The 15,481-nt window shown below is 36.2% G+C and overlaps 1 protein-coding gene across 11 annotated transcripts in view; it reads left to right on the top strand.

Annotated features, from left to right (window-relative positions):
- The window catches only part of APBA1 (amyloid beta precursor protein binding family A member 1), a 255,799-nt gene that overhangs the window by 99,383 nt on the left and 140,935 nt on the right, over positions 1-15,481 (top strand). For 4 of the 11 annotated variants that reach the window (XM_077148381.1, XM_077148386.1, XM_077148387.1 and 1 more), the window contains 2 exons: positions 5,040-5,935; positions 7,478-7,553. The exons of 5 other annotated variants lie outside the window; for them this stretch is intronic. The gene's annotated coding sequence lies outside the window, so the exon portion shown is untranslated. The remainder of the gene's footprint in view (positions 1-5,039; positions 5,936-7,477; positions 7,554-15,481) is intronic. 2 more of the 11 variants (XM_077148382.1, XM_077148388.1) reach the window with 1 other exon arrangement.

Raw genomic sequence — 15,481 nt, 5'->3', positions numbered from 1 at the left:
TATCCTGGAGAATGTTCCATGAGAACCGACATCCTAGTATTTTGTAGTGTAATGACCTGTATATGTCTATTAGGTCTATTATGTTTATCTCATGGTTTAGGGTCTTTAATTCCTTGTTGATCCTCTGCCTGATTGTTCTATCTATAATGGAGAATGGTGTATTGAAGTCTCCCACTATTATTGTTGAAATATCTATTGGTCCCTTCAGTTTTTCCAGTGTTTGCCTCATGTACTTTGGAGCTCCTTGATTGGGACCATAAACATTTATGATTGTTATTTCCTCTTGGTGAATTGTCCCTTTCATTAATATGTAGTGTCCTTCTTTGTCTTTTATGATGTCTTTACATTTAAAGTCTATTTTATCTGATAGTAGTCTAGCCACTCCTGCTTTCTTTTGGATACAGCTTGTATAGAAGATCTTTTTCCATCCTTTCCTTTCAATCTAATTGTGTCTTTGGGTCTAAGATGTGTCTCTTGTAAACAGCATATATTTTTTAATCCATTCTGCCGATTTCTATCTTTTAATTGGTGAGATTAGTCTGTTAACATTTAAAGTAATTATTGTAAAAGCAGTTCTTGAATCTACTGTGTTATCCTTTAGCTTTTATTTGTCAGAACTATGTATTCTTTACCTTCTCTCTCTTTTTATCCTTTAATTTACTGTTACTGGTATTGTTCAGTTCTGTGCCCTCCTTCAGACCTTCCTCTCCTGGTTTTTTTTTCAGCTGAAAGAACATTCCCTTTAGTATTTCTTGTAGGGCAGGTCACTTATTGACTAGTTCTCTCAATCTTTGTGTGTCTTTGAAGAATTTAATCTCTCCCTCAATTTTGAAGGATAATGTGGCTGTATAAAGAATTCTTGGTTGGAAGACTTTCTCATTCAGGGTCTTAAATTTATCATACCACTGCCTTCTTGCTTCCATGGTGCCTATTGAGTAGTCCAAACTCAGTCTTATGTGTTTTCCCTTGTTTGTATTAGATTGCTTTTCTCATGCTGCTTTCAGGATTTTCTGTTTTTCTTCAACATTTGACAGTTTGATTAGTATGTGTCTTGGAGTAGGCCTATTCGGATTTATTCTATTTGGAGTTTGCTGGGCCTCTTTGATTTGTGTATTTATGTCTTTTATAAGAATTGGGAAGTTTTCCTGATTGTGTCTTCAACTAACTTACCCAGCCCTTTACTCTTCTCTTCTCCTTCTGAGACACCAATGATTCTTATATTTGTATGCCTCTTGTTAGCTGTCATTTCCCAGAGATCCAATTCCATTTTTCCATCTTTCTTGCCATTTGTTCTTTTGTGTACTCTAGTTCAGTTGTTCTGTCTTCAAGCTTACTAATTCTTCCAGCTTCATTCCATTGTGGTCCGAGAAAGCACTTTGGATAATTTCAATCTTATAAAATTTGTGTGTCTGTAGTATCAACTGAATTCTTTTAAGTGTAGTGAGGTGACCGTAAATTCTGTTTAAGACTTAGAAAATAGTAATTTCCAAAGAAGCAAGGTAAATTGTGTAAACCACTTTTTTTTGAGGAATATTGAGTTTTAAAATAATTGTATTCTGTGTATGTTCAAGTCTACCAGTACAGCTTTATCAGATTATTGTCTTTAAACTTGATTAATTTTTTAATTCAATGTTTAAAAGATTTTATATTGTAAAAATTTTAACTCAAAATGAATCAGCAACCTAAGCATAAGAGCTAAAACCATAAAACCCTTAGCAGAAAACCTTCATGACCTTGGATTTGGAAGTGACTTTTTAGATATGACACCAAAAACATAAGCACCAAAAGGAAAAAATAGGTAAAGTGAACTTCATAAATAGTAAAAACATTTGTGCTTCAGAGGTCATTATCAAGAAAGTGAAAAGACAACTTATAGATTGGGAGAAAATAGTTGCAACTAATAGTTCCAATAGTTGCTGATAAGGGTTTAATATTCAGGATATATAAAAACTTCTATAACTCAACAATAAAAAGACACCCAGTTTAAAAATGGTCAGAGGACTTAATAGACATTTCTCCAAAGATATACAAGTAGCTAATAAGCACATTGAAAGATGCACAGCATCATTGATCATCAGGGAAATGCAGATCAAAACCACAATCAGATAGCACTTCACACCTGGTAGGGTGTTTATTATTTTAAAAGTGGAAATAAGTGTTGGTGAGAGTGTGGAGAAGCTAGAACCCAGATCATTGTTGGTAGGATTGTAAAATGGCACAGTTGCTGTAGAAAATTGTCTGTTCCTCAAAAAGTTAAACATAGAATTATTGTATAACCCAGCAATTAAACTCCTAGATACATACCCAGAAGAATTTTTTTCCCTTTTTTGTTTTGTCTTTTTTTTGTTCCCAGAAAAATTTTAAACAGGACTCAAACAGATAGTTGTACGCCAATATTCATAGCAGCATTCACAATAGCCAAAAGATGGAAACAACCCAAGTAACCATTGCCAAATGAATGGATAAACAAAATATGGTATATCTGTACAATGGAATATTATTCAGAATGAAGGTCTGATATGTGCTACAACATAAACATTGAAAAACTATGCTGAGTGAAAAAAAAAAAGCTAGATCCAAAGGATAAATATTCCATGATTCCACTTATATGAAATATCTAGAATAAGCAAATCCTTACATACATAGAAAGTAGATTAGTGGTTACCAGTGGCACAGGGGATGAGGAATGGGGAGTTATTACTTAACAGGCATAGAGTTTTTGTTTGGAATAATGAAGAGCTTTTTGTAATGGATGATGATGATGGTGATGGTAGCACACAGTGTGAATGTATTAATACCACTGAAAGGTGTACTTAAAAATGGTTAAATTTTACCACAATTTTTTTAAAGGTCATTATATGTTATTTTTTAACCAATAATTCAATTTTTTTGTGTGGGCATCTAATATGTTCTCTTCATGGCAGGTCAAACACAAATAACATGTTCTTTTTCTGTAGTCCTTAATCTTTAAAGGTTTTGGCCAAAGCAGAAATGCAAAGTCAACAAAATCTGGGATATTTTGAGTTTGTCAGTAATATTTACATTCTGAAGTATAATTATCTTGCTGTCCATTTTAAGAAGACTTTTAAAAATTGCTTGTGAATTGAATTTAACATTTGATTTGACCTAACAGTACCAAGCCAATTCTTTTTAAATGTACATCATATATAATATCATTAGATCTACCTTGGGATTACACCAGGTCAGTCAAACTGTTGCTTCTTTGGGAAAACAATGAAAAAACTAATTGAGAAAAGGCATCCCCCCTACCCAACCCCTAGAAAAACCCAAAACTATTAAGTGCAAATAGGAGAAATGAATACTGTGGTAGTCACTATCACCTTAAAAGATGCCCTAGCCCCACATATGAAAAGTCATAGCATTAGAGATGCTTCTAGATACCAGGGTCAACCACAGTCAAGACTCCATGGACCTTCTGGAGTCTATAGCAAATTTTAACTGAGTCATAATGAGTTTTCTTTGCTTTCGTGATGTAGGTTTCTTCTTCTTCAGAGGTTATTGCTGAACTCAGGTCCTGAGCATCCAGGGGTTTTTCCTTCCCATATAACAATGTTATCACCCTTATTATAGCACTGAATGTCCCTGAAGCAGCATTATTCAGAGTGGCCCTCAATCAGTGAGCTGTATGGTGCTGGTCTGCAGTGAGATAAGGGACCTGACAATGTTATAAACCAGCTACATCACTAAGCACACTGTTTAGTTCATTGTTTTAATCACAGCAGCTTTCTCAATGAAGGAAGCAAGTGCATTGATTTCCATTCTGGAACAAGTTCCTTATCTCATCATGCATCTGCACTCTGAGAAGCACTGTCTTAAATAAGGTTCTCTCTCTGACTTTCAAATGCCTTCTCTAAACCTTGGGAAATTCTGCTAAGACTGAATAAAATATGAGAACACATATTTTTGTAGACTAGTGTTTGTAAAGAGCAACATTTATATAGAGAGAGAGTCCATATTATCATTTTTAGTTATTATTCAGTTTACTTCTTTTCATGAAAGGTATTTTTCTGTTTCTGTGTAGCAACTACTTATACATAAATTTGATTCCTAGATAGGCAGATTAATATGTTGAATAACATTATTATGCAATGGTTAATAATAATAGCATTCAGTGAGTGCTTACTGAGAAGTACTGTCAGATGCTTGATCCGCATTAGCTTATTGTATCCTTACAACAGCCCTGTGAGGTAAGAATTTTATCATCCTCACTTTGGAAATGAGAAACAAAGACTTAGAAATGTTTTAAAAAAAAACAAAAACTGCCCAGTATCTAACAGCATAGTCATTAGCAAAACAATATTCAACTCCAGGTCTGTCTAGCTTCGGGGCCCTTATTCTCATCCATTCAGAAGCCCTTCAGGTCCAGATAAATGATAACTGAATGAAACAAATTCACTGGCAACATGGTGGACAAAGCTCATGTAGGATCTCCTTTAATCACAAACAAATACAAAAGCTGGCTAAAATGCACTTTAAAAATGTCATAATCATTGAGATTGAAAGAAAGAAAGGGACATTGCAAATTGCAAGAAAGGAAGAGGAAGCTCAAAAGAGTCAGATAAGAAAGTTGCAGTTGTGGCCCTGGATGCTACTGGATCTGGAAATGGAGACTTGAGTAAACTCCCGTGACTTCAGGGACAGCAGATATAACTGGACCTGTATAAACAGGAAGCCAAAGCTTAAGCTCCATAGAAAGCTGAGCTTCTCAAGCTCTGTTCCTTCAAGTACATTCATGTGCTGGTATACCAATATGCAGTCTAAATCTACCCAAGTGAGGCAGAAGTCTGGGGAAATTGTCTCTATTTGAAGGGAGCCCTAAGCTCTCAAGTTAATGAAACACATTGACTACTGTTAACTCTTTGGGGCACCTTGTTATAACACAGAAATTTCAGAACACCAAAGATAAAGAGATCATTTAAAAACCAACCAGAGGGATGGGGAATAAATAGCCAGAGGAAAAGTTCAAATTACCATAAAAGAAATAACATTTCAACTGCAGCATTCTTTTTTTTTTGCAGGGGTGGGGTGCATGGTCCGGGAGTCGAACCCAGGTCTCCTGCATGGAAGGCGAGCATTCAACCACTGAACCACTTGTGCACCCCTAGCATTCTTCTTTTTCACAGCAATAAGGACCATAAAACATTGAAATAACAACTTCAAAGAGCTGAGGAAAAAAATAACTACCAACCTAGAATTCTGTACTCAAGTCATCATTTGAGAGTGATAACAACATGGAATACTCAGCAATAGGAGATAAAAAACCTACTTAAAAAAGCAGTAACATGGATGAATTTCACAAACATTATGTTGAATGAAAGAAGCCAGACACAAAAGAATACCTACTTATAAATATCTTTATATTAAATAAAGAAGTAGGCTAATAAATCTATAGTGATAGATGTCTGTTTAGTGGAGATGAATATTCGCAGAGAAGGAGCTTGATAAAATTCTCTGGTGTGATGGAAATATTATAAATCTTAATCTGGGTGCTGTTTGCATGGATATGCATATACAAAAATTCATTGAGCAAAACCCTTTGGATTTCCATACTTTACATACCTCATTGTGTGTATTTTTATAACCCTACCGAAGAATTTTTTTTTAAGAGAAAGGGCATAATAAAGGCCCTTTAAGTTTACTTTTTATAAGTAAACCTAAAGATGTATTTCAATAAAAATGAGATGGAATCCAGAATATAGAAGTGTGTTGTAACAAGGAACACTGAGCAAAGAAAGTGATAAATAAATGGTTTCATTTAAACAAACATTGACTAAGGACAGTGATTATGACTTTGGGGGAGAGGAGGTGTTTAAAAGTACAATGGACTTGAAGCACTAACCAGCAGCATGGGAGGCAGCAGATGGTATTGGAGTGAAAGGATTCTGTGATGCTGGATCTCTTATTCTGGAGGAAGGTAAAAATGTTGATCAAATCAAGTGTGCATGTTAAAAGTTTAAAGTAGTCACTAAAAGAATAGAAACAGAATGTCTAATTTTCAAACCAATGCATTTTAAATGAATTAAATTATGAAGTTATTCAACCTAATAGCAGGAAAGAAGAAAAACAGACACTTAGAAAATGTATGGTAAATAGAAAAAAATGGGATGGAAGGAATAGGTCCAATTAAATCAATAATCATAGTAAATTTAACTTATTAACAGATATAACTTTAAACATCTGTTGAAAGAGGGTCTGCTATTGGACAAAATATATATATATATATTCAGTTCTATGCTATTTATAAGAGGACACCCAAACCAAAACTGGGACAGAAAAATGAATCGGGAAGATCTTTTTTTAAAAAAGAGGGGACGCTGATGTAATCACATTAATATGAAAAATAGATTTTAAAGCAGAAACAATTTATTAGGAATAATTCATCAATTCAATCAATGAGATGTTAAAGTCCAGAGGCTGAACTCTCAAAATAAATAAATAAAAATTTGATAGAATAACAAGGAGAAATTGGCAAAATCATAATAATTATAATTATAATGAGAGATTTTAACACACCTCTCAGAAAAATGTACTTTAAGCAGATGAAAAAATGACTAAACAAGTGAAAGAATTGACTACTTATTGAAGAACTTGATATGTCAAATACATAAAAAGCCCTTCCCCAACAGTTAGCCAATATATATTTCAAGCACAAACATATCTTTTTAAAAAATTAAACATGCGTTAGGCCACAAAAATAGTTCTAGTAAAGGATAAACCAGGCAACAGTGTGAGGCAATAGGGACTACTGAGGCTTGCGGCAAATATGAGGGAATGCTCCAGTGTGAAACTTCTCAGAGACCATACTGTTCTGAAATCTTCCATGTCCAGGCATCTGCTGCTGCTTGTCCATGGTGCTGCCCACTCTCTGATCTTTTAACTCTCATAGATATCTGTATTCAAATAAAGCAAAGGCATTATCAGTAGATAAAAGCCCCTATCAATCATCTTTGAAGTTGTAAACACTTCTGATTTGGGATGACAGAGAAGAGGAAAGGGGAAAGAGCTGTTGTCTAAAATAAGGTTTAAGGATTCAGTGATGAATCTGGGGTTATTCATTTTCGCTGGTTCTCAGAATTTCACCTCTAGAAGCAGTTGTATGAAATCTTCCTCTGAGAATGCTGGAGAATTGACTAAATTTTCTTTCTGTTAAATTTTCCTCCTGAATCTTTATTTATGTATTCATCTCACTTAAGTACCTACACTTTGTCATGGATGAAAGGGCAAAGTGACCCTGAGAAGACTTGGACATAGATTCTCTTTGTGGAGTTGGACGACTACAGGATTCATCATCTAATGCTCTCACCTCCTTTTTCCAGGGTTTTTGAGAATATTCTAGATTTGTCATGTGTCTTCCTAATTTGTTCATATACAGTGTTCTTAACCCCTTATCACTGATTCATATAAGCCTCTTATTTTTTAGATTTTAATATCTCTTCTATATCTTTTGCTGACCCAGAAATTCTACAGGCAGCTCCATTTTTAGGCTGATGAAAAGGAGCGATCCCTGAAGTGATATGTGCCGTTTCCCACAGGTAACCTCCTTCAAGTTCTAAATGATTCCATTTATTACCACTGATTCCCTGCCCTTGAGAACATTTTAGCCAAATGTTTGCTAATTTCTTTCTCCACTCTGCCTTTGCTCATTAGATATTAACCTGTCTTCTAAAACCTTTCCTTCTTTGGGGGGTTGTGCCAATTTATTTAATTAATCTTCTATTATGTTCTTAAGTGCTATTTCTTTTATTTGAAATAATTTCAAGGTTAAGGTAAAATTACAAGAATAGTACAAAGAACTTTGGTTTTCTTTCCTGAGCCATTGGAGAGTAAATTGCCTGCATGGTAACACATCACCCTGAATACTTTAGCGTGTGTTTTTCTACAAATAGGACATTCATCTACATGACCACATAGAATCATTAAATTAGGAAATTAATATTGATACAGCACCACCATCCAATCCATAGACTTTATTCAAATTTTACTAGTTTTCCCAATAAGATACCTTAAAGCAAAAGGGTTTAATCCAGGATCGTAATTTGCATGAAGTTGCCCTGACGCTTTAGTCTCCTTCACCCTGGAAAACCCCTTCAGTCTTCCCTTGATTGTGTGATTTTGATGCTTCTGAAAATAAGGCCAGTTATTTCATAGATTGTTCTTCAAATTTGGTTTGCCTGACATTCCCTCCAGATTAGATTCAGATTATGCGTTTTGGGTAGAAATAGCACAAAAGAGATGCTTTCCTCCTCTCACTGCTTCCTCAGATGGTATACAATTTCAATTTATCTCACGACGTTATATTAATTTTTTTCCCTAAAACCTTTCCTGACTTTCCTAAGTGAAGGCTTTGATCTCCAAATCAAATATTTCATGGGTGTTCTGGTTGACACAAAAGGAATAAAACACCCTGTAACGGTTATTTTTACGGTATAATTGAAGAGCTAAAGCAACTGTGGAAAATGAGCATCATCCCTTCTCTTAGGAATAAATAATACCCAAGTTTGTGTTTTTCTAAGAGTATTTGTGGTCCCTTTGTGCAAAGAATATGAACTGTGTAGCTGTACCTGGTCACAGACTTGCCCTGGGCATCAGAATTCTTACCCCAGTGAACGTTTCAGTGGGCTCCATGTGGTGAAATCTGGCGGCTGCACGACACAGGCTTTCCCTCTCGGTGCTCGGGGATGCGTTCAGGAGCTCCCTCTCTGGTTTCCGATATCTGCTTTTAAGATTTCTGTCGCTAGTGTGTGGACTGAACAAGTATGTGAGTGCTTTGGCTTGTTCTCACTGACCAGTGGAAACCTGTTTCAGTTCCAGATGGACTAATTCAGCATATTCTGCTCAGTATAGAATGGGAGGGCAATGTCAACGTGATTGTGACGATGCCTCTGGATTATGTTCGAATAATTGCTAGGCTTTAAGGATTCCTATGAAGGACTTCTTCACTGCATATGAGTCCCCAGTTGGAGAATTATCTAAATTCTTTTCTGATTTGGCTCAGGTAGTTATTCACGATAAGCTGTAAAGGTGAAAGTGATTTTCTTTTAGTTGTGGAGTGTTTTTTTCAGTTTGTTGGCTTTTTGCTGCTTATCTGCTTCCTCATTTTCAATGCCTAAGTTTTAGACTTCTATAAAACAGACACCTAAATCTTAAACAGAATTTGACAGGTAAATGCGTAGTATTATTATTATATAAATAACATATAATTTTTATGAATAACACTAATACTTCAATAGGTAAATGAACAGAGGACAGGAACAGTTTCCTAAAGAGAAAAATCCAGATGACCAGTATGCTGTGAAAAAAACTGTTCAACTCATTAGTAATCAAAGAAATGTTAATTAAAGCAACCATGGAAAAATCCTTTCTCATCTCTGAAGTTTCCTTTTGGTAGATTACTTGATTTGTATCTAAAATTTTAAGATATAAAATGCCTGAAGCTTATCTTTGTACATGAACTTTCAGAATAGAACTTAGATGCCAATCACCCGGCCAAAGGTTAGGAACATTTTAAAGATTTTGATGTATTTTGCTAAATTGCTAAATTCTGATAGATATTTCAAAACATTTGCTGAATAGTTGGGACAGTTATCCTTCCAGGTATGCCAATGTACAGAAGAAAAATGCCTGTCTCCCTGCACTTTATCTACATTGAGATAACCCATTTTAAAAAGTTGCCCATGATCAGACAAATTACTCTATTGCTATATGATATAATAATTTAGGCATCACATGTATATTTATGAAAATTTTAGTTAATGCATAAAAGTGCTTATGAACAGTAAAAATTTTTCATATCCCCAGACTCTGCAGCCACATAGACGGGGTACAGAGGTGAAGGCTGGTGACACCCAGCACCCACTGATCCCCGGGGTGATTATCCATTTCTTTTATGCCCATTTTGTTAGGCCTAAGGAACACTTAATATCTGGGTGAGATGTGACCCAGCGGTGTTGCTCTTTTATTCCCATTCATTGGAAAATGGTAGTGCAAATGCTATTAAAACTTGTTTCTGTGGTTAAATCACCCCCTTTTTTGTTTGGGAGAAACCTGGATTGTCTCAAAGCAGAAGAACTCTGAGGTTATGATGTTCTTGTTGGCAGCATCGTTCTTAGTTTGAATACTTAAATTAGGAGAATGTTGTCTTCTCAGGGCACATGCAAGACATCCGACCCATCAGTAGGCTTCAACTCTCTTCACTTGTTCTTTATCCTATCATCCATTATGTCAGTAATGAATTCTTAAACTCATGTGAAGAGAGCTGCTCTTTCTTGCAGGTGTCCTTACTACTGAATCAAGATGAATAGAAAAAAGCTGTCATAGAAAGACATATCTTTGGAATCTGAGGACATCACTATGTATTTTTTAAACCTTAAAATATCTGCTGTTCTTTGCTATTTTTAAAAGCATATGCCTTATTAGAGAGACAGCAGGAAAATCTCACAATCAAAATGATTTTATTTAATTTTTTTTTTAACATGGGCAGGCACCGAGAATCGAACGCAGGTCCTTGGGCATGGCAGGCAAGCATTCTTATCTGCTGAGCCACCGTGGCCCACCCTCGAAATGATTTTATTTTTGAGGGAGAAAAACATTAGAAATGATGAAATGTTTTGACTGGTAGGCACTGCAGCACTGATGAAAGCTGTTCTTATAAGTACATAGTATACATCTTTCTTGTATAATATTTAAGCTTCTTGCACGTGTTGGGGCTAAGGAAGCTTTTGGGATCTGGCATTAATAATTAGGCATTTGAATTCATCATCATCATCAAAAACCACGGCTGCACCTCACACCCACTAGGATATTATTTAAGAAGTGGAAAATAACAAGTGTTGCAAGTATGCGGAGAAACTGGAACTCTCATGCATTGTTGGTGGGAATGTAAAATGGTGTAGCCACTGTGAGAAAACTGTTTGTCAGTTCCTCAAACACTTAAACATAGAATTATCATATGACCCAGCAATTCCACCCCAAAAACCGAAAGCATAAAAACACGTACTTGTATACCAGTGTTCACAGCGGCATTATTCAGAATATCCAAAGAAGGATGCAGTCCAAGTGTCCACTGACAGAGTGTTCTAGTCTGCCAGCTGCCAGAATGCAACACGCAAGAGATGGATTGGCTTTTAAGAAAAGGGGATTTATTTCGTTAGTTCTTCAGAGGAAAGGCAGCTAACTTTCAGCTGAGGTTCTTTCTTACGTGGGAAGGCACAGGACAATCTCTGCTGGCCTTCTCTCCAGGCCTCTGGGTTCCAACAACTTTCCCCAGGGTGATTTCTTTCTGCACCTCCAAAGGCCTGGGCTGAACTGCGAGTGCTGAGATGAGGTATGCTGAGAGTCTTGGGCTGTGCTACGTTGAGCTCTCTCATTTAAGCACCAACCAATTAAGTCAAACATCATTCATTGCAGCAGGCACGCCTCCTAGCCGACTGCAGATGTAATCAGCAACAGATGAGCTTCATGTATTATTGGTTCATGTCCACAGCAACAGAACTAGGCACCTTCATCTGGCCAAGTTGACAACTGAATCTAACTACCACACAGATGAATGGATAAACACAATGGATAAATCCATGCAATGGATTATTATTCAGTCATAAAAAAGAACGAAGGTCTCATACATACTACAATGAGGATGAACCTTGAGAACATTATACTGAATGAAATAAGCCAGGCACAAAAGGACAAATATTGTACTATTCCACTTATATGAGATATCTAGAATAAGCACATTCATAAAGATAGAAAGTAGATTAGAATTTACCAGGGGGTGGGGAGGAGGGAAGAATGGGGAGTTATTGCCTAATGGGTACAAAGTTTCTGTTTAGGGTGATGAAAATGTTTTAGGAATGGAAGGTTGTGATAGTAGCACAACATTGCAAATGTAATCGATGCTGCTGAATTGTACACTTAAAAAGGCAAATTTTATATTTGGTAATAAAATACAATAATAAAAACATGAACTGGTCATGAGCGAACCGGTTCATGGATATCTAAATCCTTCCAGTATGGAATTTATCTAAATTTATAAGGATGCCTTAGCGTAAAGAGGTTGGATGGGCTTTGGTATGTGAAACCCTGTGATAGCGGTCCTGCTCTGCTCCGTCCTAACTGCATGGACTTAATTTTTACTTAATCATCCCGAATCCATAATGTGGGAATAACAGCACTCACTTGGCAGTGTTGTGAGGATTAAAGATAATACATACAAATCAGCATATATTAATAAACATTAATATTTCCTTAATATTTTTCTTCATTATTTCATACAGTAGGTGTTTGAATAAATTGCTTTTTGAATGACTCACCCAAATTGAATGTGCTGTGCTTTGGGCTAAGTTTCTAGTCTAGATGAAGGTTGTTTTTTTTTTTTTTCCAGGGTAATGTGCCCTGACATTTCCACCGACCTTGTTCACAATAGAATAATACCCTGGAGAGGGGGCTCCAAGGACCCTGCTGTTGTGTGAAACTGGGGAATGGAGCTCGTTTTGCTAGGAATACCAACGAGCCCATATAGGATTCAGGCCACACTTTTGTAATCATTAGCACTGTGCTGAACCAAATATATTTAATTGGAGGCTTAATAATTCTAATTCAGACACTTTACAGGGTGTGAAAAAGATATATTCTATTTCTGCCAAGAACTTGCAATGCAATGTATCCAGAATGATCTGTAAAAAGAAACTGCGCTCATAATTTAAAATTCTCAGTTCATTTCTTATGCCCATCTAGCCCAATGTAAAACCTCATAAAGATCTGTCAAAAATACTGTCCACGCTAGGCCACAGTGGCTCAGCAGGCAGAGTTCTTGCCTGCCATGCTGGAGACCTGGGTTTGATTCCCGGTGCCTACCCATGCAAAAAATAAATAAATAAAAATACTGTCCACCTGGAAACAACCCAAATGTCCATCAGTAGGAGACTGGATGAATAAATTGTGGTATATTCATATAATGGAGTGTTACTCGGCAATAAAATGTTATGAGTTATTGACAGATACAACAACATGGATGAATCTAAAAAAAACATTATGTTGAGCAAAAGAAGCCAGACATAAAAAAGTAGATATTGTTTGACTTCATTTTTATGAAGGTAATGAATAGGCAAATTTAATCTATGATGATACAAGTCAGAATAGGAGTTACCTCTGGAGGTGGAGAGAAGTACTGCCTGGAAAGGGACAAAAAGAAATCTTCTAGGATTATAAAAACATGCTGTATCTTGTAGCTACAAGATAGATTAGATAGATAGATAGATATTGATGTATATATAAATCCATCATACGGTACACTTAAGATTTGTGCATCTATATTGTGTAGGCTATACCTCACTTGAAAAAATGTGTTCAAGAACAGTTACCATTTTGTATGGGGAGGGTTAGAAAGGTGAGAGTATAAAAGGTTCGCCGTTGACATCAATTTTTATAGGTTTTACATTTTTATAAGCTCTGGTTCTGTAAAAATATATCTTCCACTGAACTCTGATTTTAAAACCTGTCAGGGTAGCTCCTCAATATGTGAATGAATTGGATTTCAATTTTTTGAAATATAGTTTTTGCTCTGAAGCAGAATAAACAGTACTCTAACAGTGAGCTGTAGCCCTGAAATGCTAGAAGAAGTTCCTGTTTTTAATTTAGAAATGACATTGATTGACATGGGAGAAGAGAAAAGGTTGTGTTGTAAATGCGTCTTCCCAGCGTGGCTTTGTTAACCTCCTGCATGGGAGAAGGGGGAGGATACATTACAGAGCTGACTGTGAACATGTGTTTTAATTCAATGTAAATCAATTTTCATGCAGGACGTCTTGATTTTGCGCATAAAGAATGAGCCATTAGTTTATTACTGTCTGTGTTGCTCTGTAGCATCCTTTTTCTAAGACTGGAAGAGAAATCACAATAAATCAAACCAGGGGAAAAAGTGTATCTGGCTTGGCCTAGATACTATAATAAACCCCAGTTTGTGGATAGCATCTGAAAGGCAAGCACTGGTGCCATCATTTCACTTTCTTCCTTAAAACCCTTCCCAATGGTTACAGTGGAGGATGTCCTAGCATGCACAGCCTTTCAGGATATTTTGTTCTCCATCTTCCGAGCAGTATCCCCCACTGTTCTCCAGTGCCCTATCCCTGCCCCAACTTTCTGTCCACTCTGGTGGCATTTCTTGAAAGGCGTTGTGTCGTGAAAACTCTCTGAACATTTCTCTTGGCCTCTCAGCACAAATCATTTTTCCCCCTGTATCATTTATACTATTATAAATTTATTTTTAATATTTATAATATTATACCTGTTTAAAAACATTTATACCTGTTTTCTAAATTAAAAACAGGAACTTCTTCTAGCAGTTCAGGGCTAGAGCTCACTGTTAGAGCACTTCCCTCTCCCTCTACATTAACCCCGAACACCACAACTTACACAGTATGGCACTGAAAATGTACAAAATTAAGAGAGTAGAGAGGGTAAGAGCCTGCATTTGTCTGTACAGCAAAGATTAAATGAAAAAGTGAAATGCTTCAGATTGCCATTTCATGGTGTATGGGTTTGGTGCTAATAAAGATTTCATGGAACCTTTCAACAGCCTTGTTTCTCCCTTCAAAACTTCATAATATCAAGTAATTAAGACTTTCATTTCAGGAGCCAAAAAGGTCATCCAGCTTTCTTTTTTGTAACAAAATAGTTTAAACGTTGCAGAGAAAATGCAGGGCAAAACAGTGATTGATTCTAAGACTCTATGAGTTAAAATAAGAAGGTAAACACTATATTGAGCTATTTTATTTTTTAAGAATTGATGTTAAGTCTTAAAGTCCCGCAAGCTGCTGTAAGCCACAGAATGTGCCAGCATTACAGAGCAACTCTGACTTTGACTACTAGAATCTGCCACCAAGGCCGAATACCACCTAGAGATCCAAAAAGCATCTATTGGATTATTGTTCCATATATTTTTCTTGCCATAAAAATGTATGTTTAATGAACATATCAGAAGGCAGAACATGTCAATACCTTTTTTTCCTCATTTAAGGATTTAATCTTCTGGTAAGATTTTAAGGTATTCATATGTGTGTGTATATATACACACACACACATATATATACACACACACACGTATGTATGTACAGCTATACAGTGTACCCAGACATCCAGAGGATGCACAATAAATTATTTACACATGGGAGGGACAAAATACTATGCCTCTTTGCTTCTACCCCAGGATCTTTGGATGTGCTGTTTTTGCTCTCAGGCATGCACTTTCCCAAATAACCACTCTTACGCCTCCTCTGTCTTCACCCTTGTTTGCTCCCTTTAAAACCCTTCTCAGAGTCCCAGACCAGGCACCCCTCCCCCCCAAAAAAATTTTTAAAAACCTTCTGAGAACTCATAATATTTATTTGATTATGTGTATCATAAATTTCTCAATATAAGTGCCATGAGGGAAAGGACCTCATCTGTTTTAATCCTTTATGTTGCTAGT

This window comes from Tamandua tetradactyla, chromosome 2 (assembly GCF_023851605.1).
Source record: "Tamandua tetradactyla isolate mTamTet1 chromosome 2, mTamTet1.pri, whole genome shotgun sequence".
Classification (NCBI taxonomy): Eukaryota; Metazoa; Chordata; class Mammalia; order Pilosa; family Myrmecophagidae; genus Tamandua; species Tamandua tetradactyla.
Note: the sequence above shows the minus strand (reverse complement) of the source record. Positions and strands in the feature narration are given on the sequence as shown.